General features: G+C 53.2%; 2 long non-coding RNA genes across 2 annotated transcripts; one reads left to right on the forward strand and one right to left on the reverse strand.

Moving 5' to 3' along the window:
* Window positions 1-525: 525 nt before the first annotated feature.
* LOC136019880 (uncharacterized) lies at window positions 526-10,833 on the reverse strand. Its single transcript, XR_010615103.1, has 2 exons — window positions 10,758-10,833; window positions 526-2,843 (listed from the first exon to the last, which is right to left on the reverse strand). It is a non-coding gene; the product is annotated as an uncharacterized LOC136019880 (long non-coding RNA).
* Window positions 4,532-5,534, forward strand: LOC136020011 (uncharacterized). Its single transcript, XR_010615149.1, has 2 exons — window positions 4,532-4,590; window positions 4,838-5,534. It is a non-coding gene; the product is annotated as an uncharacterized LOC136020011 (long non-coding RNA).
* Window positions 10,834-23,253: the final 12,420 nt, after the last annotated feature.

The following is a 23,253-nucleotide window of genomic DNA, read 5'->3' on the forward strand; positions in this document are numbered from 1 at the left end:
CACCCAGGAATAGCCCCCAAGCTCCAGGGCATGGGTGCTGCAGAGAGGCCTCTTTGAACACCCTCTTCTCAGCACCCTTTGGTCCCCAGCCCTGTGCTCGGACCCTCCGGGACGTACTGGGGAGGAGTGGGATGCAGCAAGTGGCCATCCCCGTGGGAAGTGCCTGCTTCTCCTGGCCCAGGGCACGGTCACAAGGGTGGAAGCTGCTGGTCACAAACCTCTGCAGGGCCCAGGAAGGAGCTGGGAGCCAGCACCAGTTATCTTTCTCTCTCATGATGCAGACTTGCAGCTCAGGGTGGGCAGAACAACCCCTGGACACCTCTATGGCTCCATAGGATTTTCCCTGCTCAGGGAAAGCTGGAGGTCTCAAAAAACACCCAGTTTTGGGGAAGGACAAACTGGAAAGAGTGAAGTCCCTTCCTTTTACTTTCAGCCTGGAAACAGCCAGCAATCAAAGATAACAATGGTACCTTTGCCTTGGTTCGGAGAAAACTCCAGGAACAAACTCACCAACAGAGTTTCAAGTTGACAAGCAGGTATTCTTTATTGCGGCGCCGGGAGATACGGGGGATAGTCCCCGTATTGCTATACAGGCCATCCTTATATATGAGGCTGCACATGAATTACATCATTTTCTGAAAAGTTTCCCACAAGCATACAAAAACTGTGATGGTGGTTTTTAAGGGTCCTTTACTTCTCCCAACAATCCTCATAACTCCTGGCAGTCTTTGAAGCACCAGCTTAATTAACATCACAGACATAGCAATCATCCCGTCCTTCTACTTATCAGTTAGTTTAACTGCTCCCATCCTGGACATCTGCTAGACTTGTGATACTGCCCAGTAGATGTTTACACCAGCTTAATGGGTTCATTAACACCACAAACATAACAATCAGCCTGTCCTCCTACTTATCAGTTAGTTTAACTGCTCCCATCCTGGGCATCTGCTAGTCCCAGATACTCCCCATCCCCAGGTAAGGTTTTTCTATTCTGCTTTCCATACACTTTTTGTACTAAGGTCCTAAGGTCCTGAAACTATGTCGGCTACCTTCAAGCACCGCAGTTATTTTCCATTACAAAGCCATCAAACTTAACCTTACTTAGAACTGATTACATTGTGCTTTTGTGCCTCCTTCTCTCAACACATAATAGCTCCTTCCTCAGGTAGCTGAACAGCTTCCAGTAGTCGTAGAATTTCTGTAGCATGTTTAATCTGTTTCGTGTTCAAAAGTCCTCGTTCTTTCCAGGTGGCACCATGCGCACGGACCATGCCAAATGCATATTTAGAATCAGTCCAAATATTTATCCTTTTGTCTTTAGCCAGTTCCAGGGCTCTCGTTCAGTATGTTCCAGAGGTTTCTTTCAAATCAGGTCAGCTTGAATACACAGTCTCTATAGTGGCCAAGCAGTTGTGTGTTAATAGTTCCTGTTGGTTGTTCCTGCAAAAGGATGCTGGATTGACAACATTAGTGACCACGATTTCTATATCATTGTGTTCCACAAGGGTGGCCTGGTATTTTAAAAAAACATGACGGAGATAACCGGTGGGCTTCTTTCTGTTCCAGGACTGCTGATACAACATGGGACACTAGCACAGTAACCTTTTGTCCCAAGGTAAATTTGTGAGCCTCTTCAGTATTCATGACAACTGCTGCCACAGCCCTTAGGCATCCAGGCCATCCTTTGCTCGCTTCATCCAGCTGTTTTGAAAAATACACCACTGCCCTCTTATAGGGTCCTGGGTTTCTGAGTAAGGACCACCAAAGCTATTCACTGCTCTTCATAGGAATATAGCCAAAAGGATTCAGTCACATCCAGACACAGAGCTGCAGTTCTCATTAGCTTTGTCTTTTAAATTTCTAAAGCCCTCCTCTGCTGAAACAGTCCATTCCAAAGAGAGAGGGGTTTCTTTTAACAGTTCACATAGGGGTCTTACCAGAACACTAGAATCATGCATCCAAAGCCTGCATCGTCCAGTCATTACCAGGAATGTCCGGAGCAACTTGGTGGTCGATGGTCGTGGAGTTTGACAAATGGCTTCTTTTCGAGCAGTTCCAAGTTCTCTCTGTTCTCCTGTTATTTCATATCCTAGGTAGGAAACTCAGGTTTGGATTAGTTGGGCCTTTTGTCTGGATACCCAATAACCACTCAGTCCCAGAAAACTCAATAATCCCACCATTCACTGGACACGTTCTTCCTTTGTTTCTATGGCAATTAATAGGTCATCCACATCTTGTAACAGAGTCCCCGTCTGAGTGGGTGGTTTCCATGATTCTAGTGCCAGTGCTGATTTTGAAAACTCGCTGGACTGTTTTTAAACCTTTGAGGTAATACTGTCCAAGTTAATCGGGTTTTCCTTACTGTGTCAGGATTTTCCCATTCAAAAGCAAATAAATTCTGGTTTTCTTTGGCCAATGGTAAACAAAGAGTCCTTTAAATCCAAGACGGCAAACCATTTCTGATTATTATTCAATTTAGTCAATAAGGTATACGGATTAGCTATTACTGAATTAATATCCTCTACAAATTTGTCGATTGCTCTGAGATCTTGAACCAATCTGCAACTTTATTTCTTTACCGGCAAGACAGGAGTATTATATTCCAATTCACATTCAATTAATAATTTATATTTTAAAATTTATCAATGATTTTTAATTCCCTTTCCCTGCAATTTTAGGGGGATATTGTTTTATTCTAATTGGGCAGCCCCCACCACCCTTTTTATTCCTACTTCAACAGGCAAAGCATTTTTCGCCTTACCTGGAACTTCACACGCCCATACTCCCAGATATACCTGATTAAGGATTTCTTCTATTTCAGGGAGGTCCTCCTGTTTGCTTTTCTGTTGAATTAAAGAGAAACTCAAAACTGCATTTAATTGATCATTTTTAACTCTTAATTCCATTTTGCCTTCTTTAAATGTTGCGTCTCATCCTAAACATTTCGGAGAATTTAGCATGCATAAAATTTATGCTTTCCCATTTGTTTTCCCAATTTGTAGTTTAAGGGTTTCAGAAAGAACGCCTCCTTTTTTTTTTTTTTCCTCTTTTTCTTGGTGACCAGTAGCTCCCAAATCTGTAACAAATTCTTTTCCCTCTGATTTAATGCCGCATAAGTTGCTCCTGTATCCACTAAAATTCCACTTTATTTCCTCTAGTCCCTAGTTTTAATTTAACAGGTGGATCTGCTAGGGTAGATTCCCCAGGTCCCCATCAGTCTAGTTCCAATTCAGCCACCGGAGCCACCCCATGGCACTCCCCCCAGGGCAATCTCTCTTCCAACGTCCAAACTCCCCACAGCACACACAGATCTGGTCTCATAGGAGACGAACCCACTCCCCCACCTCCGCCCGACATCCCTCCACCTCTGCCTCCCCAGCACTCATCCCACGCTCAAACACAGGAACTGCCCGAGCTCCCCTCCTTGCCCTCTTGGTTTTCCTTAGCATCTTTCCCCAGTATCACAATCTGAACAACATCTCTCCAGCTTAGCTTTCAGTTTTTCCCTGCCCTTTTCCAAAGCCAAAATTAAGGGATCTGGCAGAGGTATATTAATTTCACATTCCGTCTGTCACTTGGGGTCGTTTCTTAAAGTGAAAAACATATCTGCATACATTACTTATCCCATTTTCCTTGCCACCTCAAAACAACATTAATTGCAACAATGTATCATAATTCCAAGTTCCATTTTTAGGATATTTTTCCTGATCTTCCAAACTATACAAAGGCCACCATCCGTTACAATATTTTTATCAACGTTTTCTCATTTACCGAGCCCCCAGGAAACCCTCCCAGTTCTTTCAAACGTGCCAAAATGCACCCTAAAGGACTCTTTTTCAAGATCTCTCCCCTCTGCTGATTTCCCATTATCAATCTCACGTTCTCACACACACACACACACACACACACGGGATCCCACAGACACACTCCACACAGTTACAACACTTGAGACAGAGACTAAAATTGTATCAAACTAACAACAGTTATAACAACCTGCCACCGATACCAAAATCACAAGACCAAAATCATCACTATAATGAGCCACAAAATAGACACTCCACAGTTACAACACTTGAAACAGAGATAACAATTAATAATACATTTATAACAGTCTGTCACCAATACCAAAATCACAAGACCAAAATCATAACTATAACAAGCCACAACGTAAGTCAAATACCAGTAAAATCCAAAACCTTTTCTACAAGACGCCCACCTCGTCTTGCAGGACCTCAACCACAAGATGCCCTCTGCTTCTTGCGATTGTGTCCTGGGTTTACCAGGAGCCGTTTTGCTCCTTCTTAGTAACTGGTTCAAGCTCTGTGTTTTGACTTCCAGCCTGGGCAGACAGCTGATAACACCGATTGGTTTTAACTGTTGTTAAGTAATGTTTATTCTGGCCAAGGACTTTGTGAGTCTCATGCTGCGCTGGGGACGAGGGGAGGCCGGGAGGAAGCAGAGACAGGACACCTGACCCAAACTAGCCAAAGAGGTATTCCGTACCACAGCACGTCATGCCCAGGGAGGTAACTGGGAGTTACCCGGAAGGGCACTCTCTCTCTTCGGGGGGGTCGAACTCGTTCGGCGGTGGTATCGTATTCTCTTGTTATTTTCTCTTATCAATATTATCATTGGTGGTAGCAGTAGTGATTTGTGTTGTACCTTGGTTGCTGGGCTGTTCTTATCTCAACCCGTGGGAGTTACATTCTCCTGATTCTCCTCCCTATCCCACCGGGAGTGGGGAGGGTCAGGGGGGGAGGGGCGAGTGGATGAGCTGTGTGGATCGGTTTAAACCACGACAGATTGTATATGGGTAAAACCAAAATCTTTCTTGCAGGACCCCAACCACGAGATGCCCTCTGCTTCTTGTGCGTATACACCGATAAAATGCAAAACCTTTTGTACAAGACGCCCACTGCGTCCTGCAGTGATACAGGGTTAATAAATGTACATGGGAACAATACAGGGGATTGTATAAGAGAGTTAGAAGAATTCCTTGCTTAAACAAAAGTATTGTCTGTTGTAAACACCTATCATGCTTACTAAACAGAACAAGGCACAAACTACTGATAAGGGGAGGAGACAGAGGCCTGATTCTACTGATAAGCAACTATTGACAAGGAAATGCGAATGTCTGGGTCTATTGATAAGGGGGAGAAGCTGATGATTTATGGATGAGGTACCGACTAAACCCTAAAGCCATGCACGAAGATTAAAAGGTGAAAAGTTTAAGAAGAGGAAGACTCGTTTACTTCATCTTGAGGATCCCTGCCCACAGGAGGAAGACTCATTTACTTCATCTTGAGACCCCTGCCCATGACCAGAGGGGGCACTGCGCAGGCGCAAAGGACCTTCTAGCTCATTATAATACGAAGCGGGGACACATACTAAATACGTATAGGCGTATCAGTAATCTAATGCATATGTATGCCTTAAGGGAATAAATGTAAAGGAAAAACGACCCTGGGTGTGCATGCTTTGGAGGAACGATCCCCATGCACCTCAGCGCTGAATAAAGCATACCTACTTTACAACTTTAACGAGTTGTGGAGTCAATCCGCGTATCAACCCAAGTACCAACATCTAACTGGCCTCAGCAGACAGACGCCAGACCAGACCAAAGAGGTCCTGGGGAAACCATTTCAGAAGAACACAGGTAACTGAAATCACTTCCAGGGACCAGGGTCAGGACTGGCTGGGAGCAGGGACACAGGAGCCAGCACATACCGAGCTGGCCGCGGTGTAACTGCCAGGCACACTTGAGGGACTCCGGCACCGTGTGGTGGCAGCGAGTGGCAGCAGCGAGGACGGGCCTGGTGTCACCGGGCAGCCACAGCAAGGCCGGGCTGGAGCTGCCACACAGCCGGAGCACCATAGCCTGAGCTGCTGGGAGAGACGGGACAGAACTGGTGACACTGGTGACACACACACAGGGACACACACGCAGGAGTTGCTGCTGCTGCCCAGCCCCACATCCCCACGCCAGGCACTGGCAGCACTCTGGGAAAGCTGGACGCATCCCCACAGTCATCACTGATGGACACAAGAGGTGAGAGAGAGCTCATGCACTGAGGAGGGGAGAAGTGGGTGGGATCAAAGGAAAGGCCGAAGAGGGCTGGGAGGCCCATTTTCAGCCTCTTCTCTCTTGTTGGCCTCCCCCCATTTCTGGGATAAGGGCAGGAGAGGACCGGGAGGGAGGCTGGAGCTGCACGTGAGCCCTGCCTGCCCCCAGCTCCTGCCCATCACTCACGGACAGCAAGGAACCGTCAGGGGCTCGGGGAGATTTCTAACCAACCTCAGCCCATCCAATGCAGCAGCTGCAGCAGCAGCAGACACAGGGCGTCTCCTGCTTTGTGACTCCCAGCAGAAAACAGTCCTGGGAAACCAATGAGCACCCAGGATTTATCAGGCAAAGCAATTCCAGAAGGGACCACAACAAAGCAATTCCAGAAGGGACCACAACGTGCTGCCAAAGCCTCATCTGCTGCAGGTTTCGGCCTCTCTCTGGCCTCCCCACTTTGAATACCCCATTCCTGGGCAGAACTACAGAGCTATGGGACAGAGAGAAAAGTGACCCTGGGTAGAGGCACAGGGAGTGGAGGAATCCAGGCATTAGGTCAGTTCTAGAAGAGCATCAAAACACTGAGGAGGAGGATGAGGGGGATCTCTGCTGCTTCTGAAGGACACCACCAGCACGGAAGAGAATCCAGCCAGGGTTAAATCTTAGCCTGGAGATCATGGGACCATTTCTCAGAGGGAGATCTGTAACAGCTCCTCAATGCAAGGGCAAAACCTTCCAAGCATTAAGATGTGAAGCCACACAGAGCACCCTGTCCTGGTTATCCATTCCTGGAGGGCAGCTCTCAACCCAGCAGGATTTAACAGCACTTTGGTCTCAAATGCACAGAAATGTGGCACCACTGGGGAGACACAGACTCGGCGAGCTTTGCTTATCGAAGACTTGTGATTTTCCGCCATGCTCTCTCAACACTGCAGCTATGGCTGCCCAACCTGCTTCTCCACTCCAGGGCTGAAGATTGCAGAGCTCTCGAAGTTGGCACTAATGTTAGCATAAGAATAAATACATAACCACCGGAATGGTTATATGAGGTGCTTTATTGCAGCGCTGGGAAACCAGGGGCACTCGCCCAAATCTGGCTTCGACCTCGTCACATCGTGTTCGCAATTTATACACTAAAAATTTGGTCACTAATACACATGCAACACGGATTACATCATTAACTAATACATGTGCAGCACCTTTCTGCTCTTTGCATATACACCAACCATTGTGTGGACGCCAGCATTCTCTTATTCTCACTTGACTACCCTTGGTGTGTCCATAATTTCTGCTTCGACAGACTTTCACAATACTTTCTTAAATCCACCCATATACCCTTCACCATATATGGTTATGTTGGCTCTTGCCACCAAGCCTACCATTGTTAACATTGGCTACTGAATAACTATGGTACGAAACTACAAACAATACTGCAAAATTACAGTATTTCCAAAGCCACACTATTGATTTATAAATTGTTCAAATATAATCATTTCTACTATTTATATAGTTATCGTAAAAAATTCGCCCCTTTTTCTAACACTAACAATAAAATCAGCTATTCCATGCTCTCAGACAACAACTCGCCGGGCAGGAACAAACTAAACCAGAGGCAGCTCTGGGGGAAAAGCCTGGAAACAGTTTCCTAACAGAACACGGTCTGAGGTGGGGACGTGCCCCTTCAGCAAAGGCTCACGAGGTTCCTGGCCTCAAGTCACCAGCAGCTTCAGCACTGCACAAAGATTCCAACTTGGAAGTGCCAGATCTGCAGCCACCAAAATGCAACCCCGGCTCCTGGCAGCTGCAGGAATCAGCCACCACGTCACAGACATGGACCTTTGAGATCATTGAGTCCAACATTAACCCGGCGCTGCCGAGGCCACCGCTAAACCCCGTCCCCAAGCGCCACGTCTACACATCTGTTCAACCCCTGCAGGGATGGTGACTCCACCACTGCCCTGGGCAGCCTGTTCCACGCTTGACAACCCCTTCAGTGAACAAACTGCTCCTCATCTCCAGTCTAAACCTGCCCTGGTGCAAACTGAAGCTGTTTCCTCATGTCCTGTCACTTGTTCCTTTGTGAGAAGAGACCAAACACTGCTGTGAAGCCCACGAAACTCCTTAGAGATGCTGACTGAGCTGCAACACCCTGAAAGACTCCCGGATTCTCGCTACAGACTGAGGAACTGGGGCACCAGAGAGCTGACACAGCCCAAGCCAGAGTTACCAGGCACCTGAAGATACACCACAGCACTTGTTCGTCCCTTTGGTGGTCTCCAGCCAGGCAGAAGATGAGGTTTTGTAGAACAGCCAACGCTCAGTCCTGGAAGAACACTTTCCAGCGCACACACACTGAAAATTCAGTACAGGAAAAGGAACTCTCCACTTCTGATGTGCAAGCTCAAGCAAATGAAGAAAAGCCACAGCTAGGGAAAAGCAGGACTTGGCTAAGTTCCAAAGCCAATACGCATCATAAAGAAAGGACTTAAGTCCTTGAACCAAGCACTACGACTCACAAAGCATCAGCCTGTTCTTTAGGATGCACAGGAGAGGAGGCTCTGCCCAGGTTTTGCTATCAAGAAACCCCAACAGGGAAAGGAAAAGAGCAGCCACCTTGTTTGCCCACGCCTGGTGTCCTCAACACAGGACCCAGAGCTCACCTCCAAATCCCTTTCGCAAGTGGCCTCTGCCCGGGGCAGCTCAGCCCTGCTTCCATCTTTCTGCACATGTTCCTTTCATCTCATCTTCTGCCAGTATCAAAACTCACCAGAGAACACACAGAGGCAATGGTGAGTGACCCAGATACTGAACCTCATCACTGAGACCTCCTGCTCCTCTGCTGTCGTTGCTGGAAACAGACACCACCGACAGCACACAGAGAAGCCTCGAATGAAAGCTTCCCAAGAGATCCTAAACCTGAGAGGAGCTGCAGCAACCCCAGAGGCTTTACATTCTGGCTCTGGTTGACCATGAAGGCAACAGCTCTCCCACCAGGAATCAGGTCTGGGAACAGCCAGCTCTTCCCCTTACCTTTATGCTTTTATCACCTTTATCCTGCCCCAGAGCCCACCAGGCAGTGGATGAAAGCCAGGAGCAGGCTCAGATCCCCCACGAGCAGGAGGAAACACTCCAATGTGTTGTGAGCTGAGGAATTCCCTTGAGAGGGAGGCCAAGAGACAGGCTGCGAGGGGAAGAGTGTAATAAGCACATCAACGTATTGGCTTTCACAAATCATAGCCGTTGCTATGTGGCTATAACCGCTGTGAGTTCCCAAAGGTCGCTAAAGACACAAGATTAGACAAGAAGCTGAAAATGGCCAGAACTCTTGAGCAAAAGGGAGTCACATAGAAAAACAATTTATAAAGGTAAAAGAAAAGGGGGGGGGGGGGGAGCTTGGTATAAGAAAAGCTAGTGCCTGAAAAACATAGGGTTAACGTACTTTTAGCCTAACTTAGGTCGAAAATAAAGAACAATGTTTGTGTTGTAAGTCTGTGGAATTTAGTGGCCCCACTGAACATGAATGAATGATTTCACACCATCCTTCTACTTATCAGTTAGTTTAGAGACAGTGCCTCCCAAACATCTGCTAGCTTGGGATACTCCTTATCTGCCCATCCTGCAATAAATTTTGCAGGAAGGTCACACTCTCCCAAATCTTTTCCAGCTATCAGAAGAATTACAGATATGGCTGCTTTCAGCTAGTTTTGTGATTACTGGGGCATCCAACCGTGCCAAAGGTGAAAAGTACACCGCGAGGAAGACTGCTTAGTCCATCCTCAAGACCCCTGCCCACAGTCACTGGAGAGCAGTGCATAGACGCCAAGAGGTGGAGACTAATAAGTTCCTGCAGCTAGTTATAACATTCCCCGCCTATACGCCTCCTGCTCGGAGCTTCTCCGCTGCCTCCAGCGAAGTCTTCGTGCGCACAACCGAAGGCGAGCAACCTCCGCGTCGTTCCGTGTCCCGCTAGGAGCCGGCTCTCGGGGCACCTCCCCCGGACACCTCCCGCAGCTCGCTCCTGCTCGCGGCCACTGCCCCCGCCCGGCCCGGCCCGGCCCGGCCCTGCCCCGCAGGGGTTGTCTTTGCTGCGGGCGGGAGCGCCCGGGCTCTGCCGGAACTGCCGCGGCCGAAAGCTCCGGTCCCTCCCCGGCAGGGGCTGAAGCCTCGACCCCCGCGTGCGCCCGGGGCATGGCCGTTACCTGCGCTGCGGCGGGGAGAGGTGGAGTGAGGCCGCGGCGGGGCCCGGGCGGCTGCAGCGGTCCCAGGGGCGCTCCGCGGCTCCTCCCGGACTCGGTCCCGGCGCCACTGGAGCGGACACGGGGCTCAGGAGCGTCTGCGCAGCGTCCGCGGGACGCCGGAGCCTGCGGAGCGGGTCCCGCCGGTCTCGAGCGGCGCAAAGCGCGGGACGAGCTACTACGACGCCGGGCCCCGAGCTCCGGCCCCCGCGGCGGCTGCGAGCCCGGCTATAGCACCTCTGGTACCATAAAGACGCAGGCCTGTGGCCAGAGCACCGCACATGTACCATGGAAAGGCAGCTAGAGCGCCCCTTCTACCACAGAGAGGAACGCCTGCGGCCAGAGCGTCGCACGTGTACCACAGAGAGCCGACCGCGGTGTCTCCGCTCGGGGCCGCTCTGGCACGCGTCGCCACTGCCCAGGGGGTGTTTCCATCTCGAGGCGCGCGGCTCCGTGCTCACCTGCGGGCGGCGCACGTGCACTGCGCCGGGCACGGGCCGGGCCGGGCCACGGTTCCGCGCTGCCGGCGCCCAGCTCGGGCGGAGCCGCAAGCCCCGCCCCGCCCCGCCCCGCCCCGCCTCTTTGCTGTTCCTCCGCCTCGGCTGCGGTCTGCGCGCGGGGATGCCCGGAGCGGCCGTTGGGCCGTAACCGCTGGGTTCCTCCGGAGGCACCGGACCCGTTCGTGCCGCGGGGCTGAGGCGCGGCGCTCCCTGCCCCGGCCGGAACCCGCGGCGGTTCCCCTTCTGCTCCAGCAGCCTCGGGGCCCGTTGTCTTCGGGAGCGGGAGCGGTGGTGCTGGCCCGAGCTCGGCGCTGCCACCCCTTGGGGTGTGGAGCACGGTCTTAGAACGCCGGAGTGGTTCGGGTAGAAGGGACCTTAAATCTCCTCCAGCTCCAACCCCTGTCACGGGCAGGGACACCTTCCACTAGAGCAGGTCGTTCCAAGCCCCTCTGTCCAACCTGGCCTTGAGCACTCTCAAGTGCTGGGGGCATCTGCAGACTGGACAGCTTCGTGCTGTCACCCCCGCAAGCTGGGCATCGAGTACCAAAGCCTTTAGTGGGGTGGTGCCCGGGGCTGCGCAGAGCTGGCTCTGCCCCTTCCTGGGGTGCTGTGGCTGGTTGCTCCTTCCTTTTGGGGCACTCCAAGGAGCAGCCAGCAGAGGAGTCACCAGCCAAAAAGTGGCAGTGGGGGTGGTGCTGCTTAGCTACAGCCACGTCCCGGCAGCACGTGATCACATTGGCAACTTAATACGGAGCCTTTCATCCCTGCACACACACTCCAGTGAAAGTGACGTTGAAATGGGAACCCAAAGTGCCCATGGGGGGAGCTGACCCCTCCCCATCTGCCACCTCCATTCCCAGGGAATGCGTGATGCTCAGTGCACATGAGAGGGCTCGGTGGGGGCGGGAAGGTGGTACCCAGGCAAGGGAGGATGCTCGGGTCAGGTACATTTGTTGCTGGGGGCACGGACCGGCTGGTCTGTGGGGAGCTGAGGAGGAGAGCACATGTGGTGGAGCTCAGGCTGGGACCTCTGGGAAGCCCAAGGAAGACCTGGAACAGCAGTTGGTGACTGCTCCCAGGAAAGATCAGGCTGGTGGAGAAGTATCTCAGGGAGCATGCAGTATGGAAGCCAGGGAGGGAGATGGTTCTGAGCGTCTGGGGACAGAAGAGAGTGGTGGGAGCATCCCATCCCCATCGAGCTGGGGATTGGAGGTGCTGTACAGACGAAGGCTGGATGAGAAGCTTGTGTCCTGTGGACTTAGGATCAGGCCTGGCAAGAGGGACAGGTGCTGCACAGGTTTTCTGGGAGTGCTCAGGCTCCAGAGGGTGCAAACCCTTTGTTACTTGGTTCCATGGTGGGTGCTGCAGTGGGGTTTGGGTGGGGAAATACACATCCCTACCCATGGCACCCCACACAGACCTCAGGCTTTGGCTCACCAAAGGCAGCCTGCTCCTAATGGGAACGAGAAGCTTTCAGCTCTGTGCCCTCGCCTCCCAAAGGAAGGACTCCAGGCAGCTGGACGGCTGTGATGGATCCAGTGCCAGAGCTGTCTGCCTGTTCAAGGCCAGGTTGGATGGGACCCGCAGCAACCTGCTCTAGTGGAAGGTGTCCCTGCCTGTGGCGGGGGGTTGGAACTGGATGAGCTTTAAGATCCCATCAACCCAAACCAGCCTGTAGTTCTGAGAAACACGTTAATGTGAGGCCCCCAGTGCCCCATCCAGCTTTCCCTCCCTGCTTTGGTTCCCCAGGAGCTCAGGACTGAGGTCTCCGCCTCGTGTTTGGAGCCACACTTGCTGCTCGAGTCACACCTTTGCTCTGGTTCCTCTGCTGGGACATTGATGTGGGTTTGGGGAGGGCATCTTGCAGGGATAAATGTGTTTTGTCAAAGAAGAGCTGCCGTAGGAGCACGGGGAGCCTGTGGGTGCACCTCAGCTTTGCCCGGTGTCTGGTGCTCACTGTACTCAATGGGACACGGAGAATGAAGTGAAACCTGGTTTGATGTGCCCCGTCCATCGTGTTCCCATGCCGGGGCAGCAGCTCAGCCCCTATGCTGGATGCTCTCCCCCTCCTGGCTCGCGTGGGGGCCAGAGCCATCTGCACCAATGAGTCAGCAGGACCCACTTAACACTTCTCCAGCAGGATCTCCTCCTCCTGACAGAATGGGCAGCTTCTGGCAAGCTCCATCAGCGTGTTACAATCTCAGCTCATTAAAGGGATGCATCCTGAGCTCTTTACTGATGTTTTATGCTGCCTGGCTCCATCTTCAGAGAAACAACTCACATTGCAGTCAATGACTACACCTCCGTGGTGCTGCAGGCTGAGTGAGGAGGTCAGGATTCGGCTCAGGGCTGGGCTCAGCTCCCGTTGCTGAAAGGCTGCACGGCTGCAAACTGTGGTGTTCTACACCAAAGCAGCCAAGAGACCCCAGGGCTGGGATCCCCTTTCCAGGCAAGGTTCAAAAAGAAAACACAAGGAAGGGGTGGCTTTCTTTTTTTCCTCCGTGCTTGCTTATCCCTCTTTCCTGGGCAAAGGAATTGCCTGGCACAGAAGGGAAATGATGTTTTCTTTCCCCTAGTGCTATTGCCTGTTCAGCTGGTACCCGCTGGGGTGGATGTATCTGGCCTCCTCTGTACCTGGGATATGCTGGGATTCACACATCCCTCTACCTTGGGAGAATCACAGTCTTTATAAGCTCCCCAGTGCTTGCTGTTGCTTCTAAGAAGCTGGTGGCACTGTCTGGCTTCAGGTGGCTTTTACATAATACAGATTGTTAGGCCAGACGAGCATCATGGTCCCCTCTGGCCCTCAAATCTGTGAACGTAAAAATTAGAGGGCACCAGCACCTCACTGCTTCTGGCTGATTGAATCCAGGGAATCACATGCTCTCTTTATCCTCTCCTTTTCTCTCTCCCCTCCCTGCATCATCTTTAACTGAAGGTGAATTTTCCTTCCCCTAGTGCCCGGGGCTGGCAAATAAACATCGGAAGGAGCAGACATCTCCAGCCTCGCGCTGGGATATTCTCCTCCCCATTCGCAGCGGTTCACTGGTGGGATCAGGGCTGCTCGGGCTTGGAGATGGCTGGAAAACAGTGCTGAGCTCTCCTGGTTGCTTAAAAAAGCAACTGAAGTTCTCCAGGCTCCAGAGTGAGCTCTTTTGGGTTTGTGAATGTGTGTGTGTATCTAGAGAAACACACGCTGAGGAGGGGAAGGAAGGTGATGACTCCCCAGATGGTTTCTGCAGTGTTGGGGATGTGCAGGAGGAGAGGAAGGAGCAGGGAAGGGAGGAATTGGTGGGGATTGCCAGGGATGAGGTTTCCCCAAGGCAGAGATCTGCAACAGGCAGATGGGAGATGTGCAACGAGACCTGGGAACACCAGGATGCTCTGCCCTCTCAGTGACTGTATCTCAGTGCTATCAGCAGCCCCAGGCAGACGTGCTGACAGCCCCTGAAGTAAGGGCAGAGAGTGGGACTCCTGCGAGCTGCTATGGATGGGATGCCAGGGGTGCTTGAGGGGTTAAGAAGTGGTGGGTTCAGACGTGGAAGAGGAGTGGAACCAGTTCAAAAGGCCAGTCCAGAGGAGCTGGCTCAGGTCGAGGTGGCTGGGAAGGGTCAGAGGGCAGCCTCTGTAGGAGAAGCATCTTGGCAGAGGTGAGCAGCTCCAGAGAGGATACTTCACCCCAGAGCGTGAGGACATGGCAGAGCCCAGACTCAATAGGGCTTCGACTCCTATCCAAACTTCAGGTTCGCTACAAGCCAGTTTTATGTATCTTAAAGCAGAAACTTGTCAAGTTGCAAATTTTGTTACTCTGGCTATCTTTTATTCCTTTTCTTTCTAAAGATACTCTTTGAACAAGAACGTCTTAAATATTAAGCTATGAATCTTATCTACTACAATTCTGCCTAGCAGCTGTAACTCCTCCAATTCTGCTTCACCATTCTAGCAACTTTGACTCCTACGGTTCTGCTTCACCAAGCACAGCGAATGCTTAAGCAAGCAGGCACAATGTTAACCCTTTATTTCCCGGTATCACTCACACTTAGACTCCACCTGAGCTCTGCGGCTTCATGAGAAGTCAAGGTGGGCCTTGTGTTACTTAGCAACTTCCAGAAAAGAGAGAGAGAGAGAAAGGGGGTGTTGGGGAGGCAGAGAAATTGAGAGATCAGTGGTCTGCCAATGCGAGTGTTTGGTGTGGAGAGAGCGCCCCAGAGGCTCACACATGTCCCTGTTTATTGGCCCCAGTTCCTGCACTTGTGGAAGCTTTTCTCGCCTGGTTCCTGGGCCGACTGACACAGCAGTCAGTCAAGAGAAGCTGCTCCAGGCCCCTCCCCATGACTTCCCTACCTGACTTCTGGGACCTCCTGTTGAGGCATTCTGTCTCTGCCTTCATGGGCACGGGCCCCGAGTGGGGAAATAGCTGGGCACATGAGGTCAAGGAGGGAAGCGAAGGCCATGCGAGGGGTTAAGCTACACTGCAGCTTCCCAGACACAGTCTTTAGAGCTGGTTTCCAGCAAGAGAAAGCTGTTCTTCGCTTGCTCCAGTTGCACTGTGGAGCTTCTCATGCCAGCGGCACACAGGGTGGCAAGGAGTACGAGGTGGTTTCCCATCCCAAACACAAACCAGGAGCCGTGTGTGCGTTCCTGCACAAGTACATCTGCAGCCTCAGGGCCACCTCCCTGTCCTTCTTCTGCTGCAGTCGCGGGGACACAAGGCCACGGCTCGGGGCAGCTGCGAGACCCCCTGTGCTCGGTTGGTTGGAAGCTCTAGGATGGGGAAGTGAGGGGGTTGAGCGGGGTCACCCATCTGCTGCCCACTTACAGGTCTGCTTCTGGAAACACTGCCAGCTTCTCACCGCATCGCTCCAGTGCTTCTGTGTGCAGGAGGAGCAGGACAATCACAGTGTCTCGTCCCTTATCTCTGGCCTTAGCAGCTCCAAGCCTCGCTCTTTATTCCTCCCATCCCTTCTACACCCCTCTCATTGCAGGCGCCGGGCTGCAGCATGCACCCGGCTCCAAAAGCCAGCTGACGGGGGAGCCACTGCATCACACACTGTTTCATCCCACCAGGAGGCGCTTTTCCTCCACGGGCAGCACGCACTGCCAAGAGCCAGCAAGCGTGCGAGGTCAGCAGCTGGGAAGTGCTGCAAGGAAAGAGGTCGCTCTGCAGGCTTCTGTGCTACTGAAACAAGGGAAAAGCTGGAGAAGGCAGAGGCAAGCACTGATTGCCTTATGATTTATTGGCCTGAGAAAGTGTCCGCAGCAAACGCAGGCTGTAGCACGATGTCCTCGGCGCAGCTCCCTCGGGTCTGGAGCTGGCAGTGGGGCACTACTCCTCCACTTTCGGGCTGATGCAGGAGAAGCGGAAAGCCCTGCGCAGAGCCTTCAGCGCCCTTCTGAAGCGGGATGGTCTTCGCTGTTGGGCTGCTCCGGCGTCTGGGAGGGTGGCGATGCCTGTGGGGAAAGGAGAGCTGTAGGCACGGGGCTGGGCGGGCGCCGCACAAGCTCCTGCTGGCACCCGCCACCGAGGTTCTCCCTCGGGGGCTTTCCACAAACGGCTTTCAGCCCTCGCCCAGGGAGGGGAAGCCAGGGCACGGCCAAAATCGTGCACACGCTGGTGCCGCCCTTGTCTCGGTGCCGCTTGACTCAGAGGCATACCTGGCTCAGCCTTGGTGTCCTGAACGGCTGCAGGAGACGCTGCCGGTTCATCCTTGCGTAATGGTGGGGAGGCAACAGCTGTGCTGGCCTCTCCCTGATGCTTTCCAGGTGCTCTCCTCACTTTGTGCCTGAAGGAGACCTGCACAACTCTCTCAATAAGTGTGCGTCGCCTCTGAGCAGGTCGTACAGGAGTCTCAGTGTCCTCATCTGCTGCAGGCCTCCTTGCTTCGTTCCACACACCCACACGGCTTTCATCAATGTCCTGCTGCTCCTGGGGCTGCCTGTCTCTTTCCTGGAGCACAGCCAAAGCCTTGTGCAGGGCATCACTCACGAGGCACCTGGCTGTTTCTTGAAGAGCCAGCTCAGCCGCTGTGGGGCTGAGCAGGGCAAAGGCATTCCTCTGTGCCTCTGTTTCTGCCTCCATTTCTGCCTCCTGCTCAACAAAGCTGGGGGAAGCTGATACCGGTGCTTCCTCCTCCTCTTGCTCCATGGCAGCGAGAGGTGCAGGGTGCTGCTCTTCCTCAACAGCCGGAGAGACGTCTACTGTCATGGCCTCTTCCTGCTCTTCCATAGACATGGGAGACACCATGTCTTCTCCAGCCTTGCTTGCTGCTGGGTTGACAGGGGCTGCGCAGGGCTCTGCCTGATGCTCTGCATCCAAAGGAGACTCCACACCTGGAACAGCTGTAGCTGCCATTGCTGCCATGGACACATCCTCATGGTTTTGGGCATTGGATGTGGCCTGGAATGCAGCCAAAGCCTTGTGCAGGACATCACTGACGACGGACCTGGCTGTTTCCTGAAGAACCAGCTCCGCCGCAGTGGGGCTGAGCAGGGCAAAGGCATTCCTCTGTGCCTCTGCTTCTGCTTCCTGCTCGACAAAGCCAGGGGAAGCTGGTAGCGGTGCTTCCACTTCCTCTTGTTCCATGGCAGCAAGAGGTGTACGGCGCTGCACTTCCTCAGCAGCCAGGGAGATGTCTACTGTCAAGGGCTTTTCCTGCACTTCTATAGACGTGGTAGACACCATGTCTTCTCCAGCCTCGCCTGCTGCTGGGATGAGAGGGGCGGTGCTGGGCTCTGCCCGAAGTTCTGCATCCAAGGGAGGCTCCATGCCCTGAACAGTTGCAGGTGTCATTGCCGCTATGGACACATCCACATGGCTTTGGGCAACGGATGTGGCCTGAAAAGCAGCCAAAGCCTTCTGCAAGACATCACTGACGACGCACCTGGCTGTTTCCTGAAGAACCAGCTCCGCCGCAGTGGGGCTGAGCAGGGCAAAGGCATTCCTCTGTGCCTCTGCTTCTGCCTCCATTTCTGCCTCCTGCTTGACAAAGCCGGGGGAAGCTGGTACCGGTGCTTCCTCCTCCTCTTGTTCCATGGCAGCAAGAGGTGCGTGGCGCTGCTCTTCCTCAGCAGCCAGGGCGACCTCTATTGTCACGGCCTCTTCCTGCTCTTCCATAGACATGGGAGGCACCATGTCTTCTCCAGCCTTGTCTGTGGCTGGGATGAGAGGGGCTGTGCTGGGTTCTGCCTGATGCTCTGCATCCAAAGGAGACTCCACACCCGGAACAGCTGTAGCTGTCATTGCTGCCATGGACACATCCACATGGCTTTGGGCAATGGATGTGGCCTGGAACGCAGCCAAAGCCTTGTGCAGGACATCACTGACGACGGACCTGGCTGTTTCCTGAAGAACCAGCTCCGCCGCAGTGGGGCTGAGCAGGGCAAAGGCATTCCTCTGTGCCTCTGCTTCTGCCTCCATTTCTGCCTCCTGCTCGACAAACGTAGGGGAAGCTGGTACCGGTGCTTCCTCCTCCACTTCTGACACGGCAGCGACAGGTGCGCGGTGCTGCTCTTCCTCAGCAGCTCCAGCCAGGGTAGCAGGTGCTGGTTCGCTGTGCATGGGAATGGCTGGGGCAGGAGACACGCTCTGCAGGTCTCCGGTTGCCTCTCCTTCTTCACCCATGCCTACGCTGCTTTGGCTGCTGGATCTAGGCTGGATATCCACTCGCGGGTCTTGGTAGAGTTCTGGGACGAGGGGGTTGACCCAGATGTTTCGTAATTTTAGGACTTTTACTTGGGACAGTATGTTCTCGATGTCCTCAACACACTGTCTCTCCTCCTCTGTGGCAGGAAGGCAGCTCCTCTTTGGCTGCTCTGAAGTCTTGATGTGGGGCAGCGTGGGCAGATGCTGGGGAAACACCTTCTGGTGCCGCCACAGCACGCTGCTGTTGAGGCTGCCCTTGCTGCCCGCTGCCCACATTGCTGGCAGGGGCTGTGCCGCTTGCCCAGTGCTCCTCAGTGTGGGCTGAGTGGCTGGGGCCTTGCTGCTGTTGGCTGCCAGGAACATGTCTCTTCTCATTTGTGTCCCTGCGGCTGTTGACTGCTGGCAGGGTCCCTGGCTCCCAGTGGTGTGCTTGCGCAGCACTGTGCTCGTGCTCCCGGAGTTCTTTGTTGTGGGAGCAGAGCCTGTGGACCTGCGTAGAGCAGGCTGACAGGTCTCCAGCCATGTATCTCTGCTGCCGTAACTGGGGACGCGGCGCAGCTGGGCAGAAGCTGTTAGAAGCTGCTGTGGGTTGCTGCTTGAAGTGGCAATGGCCGAGTCACTCACGCTGCCGGAAGCTTCAGAGGCTGCTGGTGTTACAGGTGGCAGCCTGCAGCAGCTGCTGACTGCTCTCGCTGAGCGAGGCGGTGGCCGGGGTGCCATTGTCACCAGCGGTGGCAGACGGAGGGTCTGCTCCTGTTTCGACCCGCTGGTGCTGGGCAGCACCACTCGGCGCTCCAGGCTGCCCATCTGCAAAAGAAGCCGAGGAGAGAGGCTGTGTGACGGTGTCCGTTGTGCCCACGTCCCAGCTGGCCGAGCTCAGGCTGTTGGGCTCCCCTGCCAACCGCAGGGCTGGGCTCAGTCCCGCAGGCGGCTGCCTCCTGCTCCCAGAGCCGGCTGGGGAGAGGGCTGGCCACCCGCAGTCCATGGGCACTTCCCACAGCAACCCCGCATGCCCGGGCATCCTGCGGGGGGCACGGCACGGGGGCTCAGCTTGCTCCCTCCTGCACCTCCCGCCTGCCCGTCAGCATTTCCTGGGGTCGGGAAGACATTTGGCCCCGTCTCCCTGGGGCTGCCTACCTGCGCTTGGCGGATGTCGACAGCCTGAATCCTCTCTGGGTAGCGCAGCCGTTGGAGCGTGATCCCATGGTGGGACGACGTGTGTCTCGGGCTGCCCTGAGGCACTTCTCTGGGCTGCCTGTGGGCCACCTGCATGCAGGAGGAGGAAGAAAAGGTGTGTGATGGAGGCGGCTGCCTTGGCACAGTGGCCCATGCAGTGTGGGCAAGCCTGGCCTTGTCACTGGGGCAGCTCCGAGCAGCCCCTTCCCGCCACCGGCCTCTCCCTCCTGCCCCGGCCCTCACCTCTCGCCTTCTCTGCTCGCTTGGCCTGCCCTCAGCAGGCTGGCAATGGGCTTTCGCCTCTTTACCCGCGGGCATCTTCCACGTCCTGGGACGCTGAACTGCCGGGGGCTTCCAGGGGAATTGCTGCCTCCTGAGGGAGGCTGCTCCTCTGGACTGAGGTACTCCAGGGCTCTCGCTCCTTATGTACCCCACGGTCAATGCGGTGTCACCCCCTGTCACAATGGCCTCTGGGCACAAGGACTCCCCTCTACATCACAAAGCCCTGGCAGTTGCCGTGGAGATGCCCCCTCCCATCACTGTTCCCACCAGCTCCCAAGCAGTGATGGGCATCTCCATAGTGACCACCAAGGCTTTGTGATGTTGGCGCCACTGTGCCCTTGGCTACTGAGCACACTAGGGCTGCTCTTGGCAGTCACAGAGTCAACCAGGTTGGAAAAGACCTTTAAGATCATCAAATCCGACTGCTCCCCAGTACTGCCAATGTCACCACTAACCCATGTCACTGAGGGCTTCGTCTACACGGCGTAAAAACACTTCCAGGGACGGTGACTTCACTGCTGCCCTGGACAACCTCTTCCAGTGCCTGACTACACCTGAAGTTAGGAAATGATTCCAAATATCTGGTCTATAGCTCCCCTGGCCCAGCTTGAGGCCGTTTCCTCTTGTTCTCTCCCTTGTTCTTAAGGACAGAGGCTGGAGCCTCATGGCTCTTCTACTCTCTCTCTTACTTTTGTCAGGTAGCTGCAGAGAGCAAGAAGGTTCCCCCTAAACCTTCTCTTCTCCAGACTAAATGCCCCCAGGTCCTTCAGCCGTTCCTCATCACATTTGTGCTCCAGGCCCTTCACCAGCCCCATTGCCCTTCTCTGGCCCCACTGCGGCACCTCAATGACTCTCCTGTAGTGGGAGCCCAGGTCTGAAGACAAGATTCGAGGCGTGGCCACACCAGTGCCCAGTACAGGGGGACAATCGCTGCCCTGGTTCTGCTGGACACCCTAGTGCTGATACAGGCCAGGATGCTCTCAAGTGCAGGACCCAGCACTTTGCCTTCTTGAGCCTCATACCACTGGCCACAGCCCATTGATCCAGCCTGTCCAGATCCCTCTGCAGAGCTTCCTGCCCTACAGCAGATCAACACTCCCACCCAACTTGGTGTCATCCACAAACTTACTGAGGGTGCACTTGAGCCCCTCGTCAATGATCTGGTTCTGTGATCCTGTGATTCTTATGAACATATTAAGCAACACTGGCCCCAGTACCCGGGGGATACTGGCAGTGACCAGTCGGTGACTAGATGTGATACCGTTCACAGTTGCTCTTGGGGCTCGGCCACAAAGGCAGTATCCAACCCAGGGAAGAATACACCTCTCCTGGCCATGAGCGGGCAGCTTCTTCTGTAGGTGAAGCTCCCTGGCAGAGGAGAGCTGCTCCAGAGAGGACATTTCAGTCCCAAAGTGTGTGGACATGGCAGAGCCCAGGAGCCTCATTGCTGAATGGCCAGAACACAGTTTTGAGTTGGAGTTGGAGGAAGGAGTTTGAGTTAGGAGTTGGAGGATAGGGTTTGGAGTTGGAGTTAGGAGTTGAAGCAAGGTGTTGGAGTTAGGGTTAGGGTTAGGTTTAGGGTTAGGTTTAGTGGTTGGGGTTAGCGTTAAGGCTTAGTGTTATGGTTCAGGCCTCTGGTTAGGCTTAGGTTTAATGTTGGGTTAGGGTTAGGGTTTGGGTTTAGCGTTAAGTTTCGAGTTTAGTTTTAGGGTTGGGTTAGAGTTTGTTTTAGGGTTAGGGTTGGGTGTTCAGGTTAGGGTTAGGTTTACTCTTAGGGTTAAGGCTTAGGTTTAGGGTTATGGTTAGTGTTAGAGTTAGGGTTTAGGTTTAGGGTTCAGCGTTAGGGGTTAGGGTTAGTGCTAGGGTTGGGTTTAGGTTTAGGGTTAGGGTTCACGTTAGGTTTAGGTTTAGGTTTTAGGCTTCGGGTTAGGATTATGGTTAGGGTTAGAGTTAGTGTTAGTTTTTGTAGTTGGAGGAAGGAACTGGTGTTGGTAAAAGGAGTTGGTTTTATAATCTGGTGGTTTGCGTTTGGAGTTTGATTTATTGGTTGGAGGTAGGATTTGGTGTTAGGAGGTGAAGGTTAGGGTCAGGGTTGAACGCCTTTACGTAAGGGTAGAAATTGTTGTAACAAAGTTCACGTACAGTACTGCACTCACATTTTTATAGTTACAGTGTAAGAAAGGCCCTTCCTGTTTGTTCCAGTTAGGGTTAGAATTAAGGCTTAGGGTTAGGGTTAGGTTTAAGGGTTAGGGTTAGGGATAGGGTTAGGATTATGGTTAGGGTTATGGTTTCATTAGGGTCAGTGTAGCATTAGGTTTAGGGTTAGTGTTAGGTTTATGGCTATGGTTAGGGTTAGAGTTTGGTTTAGGGTTAGGTTTAGGGGTTGGGGTTAGGTTTAAGCGGTTGGGGTATGGTAGGTTTAGGTTTAGGTTTGAGTTTAAGGTTAGGTTTAGCGGTTGGGGTTAGGGTTAAGCGGTATGGGTATAGAGGGGTTATGGGTAGAGTTAGGGTTAACTTTTGTGTGAGGTTTATAGGTAAGTTTAGGGTTATGGTTACGTTTAGGGTTAGGTTTAGTGTAGGGTTAGCCTTAAGGCTTAGTCTTAGTCTTAGTGTTTAGGGTTAGGGTTAGCGTTGTGTTAGGCTTATGGTTAGGGTTTGGATTTGGAGGAAGGAATTGGAGTTTTAGGAAGGATGTGGGGTTGGATGAAGGAGTTCGAGTTAGGAGCTGAAAGTTTGGGTTTGGAGCTGAAATTAGGATCTGCTTGGGGCCAGCGGCTTCTTGTGGTTGGGGAGAGGTGAGAGGAGCAGGTGACCAGCAGCAGATGTGAAGCTGAGTCCAGCCTCTCCCAGCGCCCACACTCAGTTGTCCAGCAACAGAGTAGAGCACGCATTTTTGGCCTCTGCTCCAAATGCCAAAGAGCCAGGACAGAAACAGGGTGCTGGGCCTCTTCTGCTGACAGTGAGCTTTGCAGTGGTGCCACCTGCATTGCTGTCGTTCCTCGCTTTCCCACATAAAGTCCAAATGTTTGCAACTTCTCCTCTGCATTGTGTCTCTGCCTTCACGGCCAAGGACCCCGAGTACGGAAACAGCTGGGCACATGTGGTCAAGGAGGGAAGCGAAGGCCATGCGAGGGGTTACGCTACATTGCAGCTTCCCAGAGGCAGTCTTTAGAGTTGGTTTCCAGCAAGATAAAGCTGTTCTCCGCTTGCTCCAGTTGCACTGTGGAGCTTCTCATGCCAGCGGCACACAGGGTGGCAAGGAGTACGAGGTGGTTTCCCATCCCAAACACAAACCAGGAGCCGTGTGTGTGTTCCTGCACAAGTACATCTGCAGCCTCAGGGCCACCTCCCTGTCCT

Source organism: Lathamus discolor, chromosome 10 (assembly GCF_037157495.1).
Source record: "Lathamus discolor isolate bLatDis1 chromosome 10, bLatDis1.hap1, whole genome shotgun sequence".
Lineage (NCBI taxonomy): Eukaryota > Metazoa > Chordata > Aves > Psittaciformes > Psittacidae > Lathamus > Lathamus discolor.